Source organism: Octopus bimaculoides, chromosome 12 (assembly GCF_001194135.2).
Source record: "Octopus bimaculoides isolate UCB-OBI-ISO-001 chromosome 12, ASM119413v2, whole genome shotgun sequence".
Lineage (NCBI taxonomy): Eukaryota > Metazoa > Mollusca > Cephalopoda > Octopoda > Octopodidae > Octopus > Octopus bimaculoides.
In genome coordinates this window covers 44082666-44085539 of record NC_068992.1, presented here as the reverse complement: position 1 = coordinate 44085539, position 2874 = coordinate 44082666, and the positions used below count along the sequence as shown (strand labels likewise).

Here is a 2874-nt window from a genome sequence, read left to right as displayed (position 1 = left end):
TATATATATATATATATATATATATATGTATACATAAAATCCAAATATCGCTTAGGAGAATTTCAAGAAATTCACTGTCTAAGGCAACAAGAACAAGAACGGAGTAAATGACATCTTTAAGTGATTGCACCATACATTATCGGTGAGCGTTTCTATCGTGCCAGCATATTAAGGTACAGAAAAACAAAACACCAGTCAAATTAATATATCCGAAAATATATGTTAACACAATGTTATCAATTCAATACAAATTGGGCTAAATTCAAAGTGAATTAAGATATACAAGGCTAGTCAAAAAGAATGAACCGATTTCATTACGCAATATTTTTTTTATAAGGAAAAGCAATAGAAAACTCCAGCTAACTCACAAGTATTTACTCACACTCCACTTTTATTTTCTGTCTTACAAGTGTTCAATGTGGCCATCACCCGCAGCACGGGCAACATCAATGCGATAAGAGGATTCCTCCCAGACGCGAATCAGCATATCACGATCCACTGAGTATTTCTTTGGTTGTCTGGTTGAATGCCCTATCAAAGTTTTTCCATTTCCCTTCTATGTCAATATCTTCTGGAATCGCCTCAGGCAAAACAAATTTATTCTTTCGTTTCATAATGAACTTGCTTTTTGAATACCCCTGTATATCTAATAGACGAACGCATACAAAAAGAATTTTTAGAAGAAATATAATTTTCTATGCCAGAGATATTTCCTTATTTCACTTAGAATTTACTCCATTTTGGATTGCAATGATAGCGTTGTCTTAGCATATATTTAGGATATATTTATTTGACTGATATTTTATAGATTTTGTTTTTGTATCTAAATATGCTAATACGGTACAAACGACTATCGGTAATGTATGGTGTAATCATCAATTAGAGATGTGATTTTCCCCACTCTTGTTCTCTCATATGTGTGTGTTTGTGTGTGTGTGTGCGCGCGCGCGTGTGTGTGAGTATATTAAGTTAATATTTAGTTATAATAAAACAATGTTGAATTAACCTGAGGTGTTACTCTATAATTTTGTAGAGCACAAGTTTATTCTTAAACAAGAATATCATTGACAGTGATTTCGAAGTATCGGCTAGTTACACCATCATTGGACTATAAGCATATATTTATGTATGCATATGCATTTGTGTGAATATATGTGCATATTGCGCGCTCTTTAATTCTGAAAATGTAACCCTATTTGGCCATATTAAATACTTTTTCTTCAGTGTCAAATCTTCACTAATTTTTATTCTACTTCATGTCTTCATGTATTCAAATCTCCCGAAAGAGAGATATGAATTACAAAGTTTTTTTTTATTTATATTCAATTATGGTTTTTATGTGAACCGGAGGCGGCGAACTGAGGGAATCGAAACCGTGCCGGGAAAATAGTTAGTGGCATGTCGTCCGTTTTTACGATCTGAGTTCAAATTGCGCCGAAGTCGACTTTACCTTTCATTCTTCCGGTGTCGATAAAATAAGTACTAGTTGAGCACTGGGGTCGATGTAATCGACTTCCCCCTCCTCCGAACTTGTGCCAAAATTTGATAAATAAAATAGCATTTTTCTCCATGTACTGAAGGACCTTGCCGATCTGTACTAAATGTATTGTCAAATCGCTACTCAGAAGAGGACGAAAAAAGTAACAATGGAGTTATGAATAAGTCAGTTGACAAAACTATAATTTCAATATGAAGTTAACCACATTTACGTATTATCAAATGAAATCAGATAATGCATATACAAACTAATAAAAATATGTCATGAGCCGTTATGAAAAAATTTCATTAGAACATGAAATACAAAAATACACAGTAAGAAACGCAATGAAACTCTCTTTTTAAATGTTCGCAGTCGTATAACAAAATTAACAGCATAAGCTATATCCACTTAACTAACACAATAGTTTGGTACTTACACAATGCACAATAAACTTCTAAAGTTTTGAAACGTTTGCGAGTTTTAACAGGCCATTAACAATGTATCACGATAAAGATGCTCTGTGCGCATGCTTAAACGTACATGAGAAAACATTAAGAAAATATTTTGAAGAGATATGAAAAATATTTGAAATTTCATAGACAAAAATTAATAAACAGGAATTTTAATACAAAGAATTAACCTGTCGTTTTACAGACAAGAAAATAATAAAATATGGTAGCCATGACAGAGACCTTATTTAAGGTGTGCAAGACGTTGAGAAATTGATGTGATACCATCTCGTCACTCATTAACGTTTAAGTTTATGGTAAACAGATAAAACATCCGAGTATACTTACTATTACTCCTCATGTATTTGACACCAAGAACAATAGAAGAATGTTGCTTGTAAAAAACATTTACTGTGTATAAAAACAAATGCACAATATGCTCGTGCGCATCATACCCACAAACACAATCACACATGTACACACAAACGCACATACATATACGTATGTATATGAATGCGTGCATATAGGAATGTCTGTATTTTCGTATATTCTTGTAGTTTGTTTGAAGCATGGTGGAATACAGAGTAAATTAGTTTTCTAGAAGGCGATAACAATTGTTAGTGCAGTGAACATAAAAAAGGGTGCGTATACCAAAGGAATTGAAATGTTACTTTCAAAGTGCTAAATTAATCCTGTACAGACATTGTAAAAGAATTCTAACAAAGCTACTTAAACATTTCTAAGGCAACATTTTGATATTTTATAATTATTCCTAAAATCAAAATTTCTACCCACATTGCTATCGCCTTCGATAACACATTTTTATACAAACACACGCAGAAAACACAAACACACACACACACATACACGCACACATGCACACACACTCACACACACACACACGCATATATATTTGTGTATATATATATATATATATATATATAT

At 32.6% G+C, this 2874-nt stretch overlaps 1 long non-coding RNA gene across 1 annotated transcript in view; it reads left to right on the top strand.

Annotated features, from left to right (window-relative positions):
• Positions 1–2874, top strand: part of LOC128249198 (uncharacterized) — a 96653-nt gene that overhangs the window by 15398 nt on the left and 78381 nt on the right. The gene's annotated exons all lie outside the window — the stretch shown is intronic.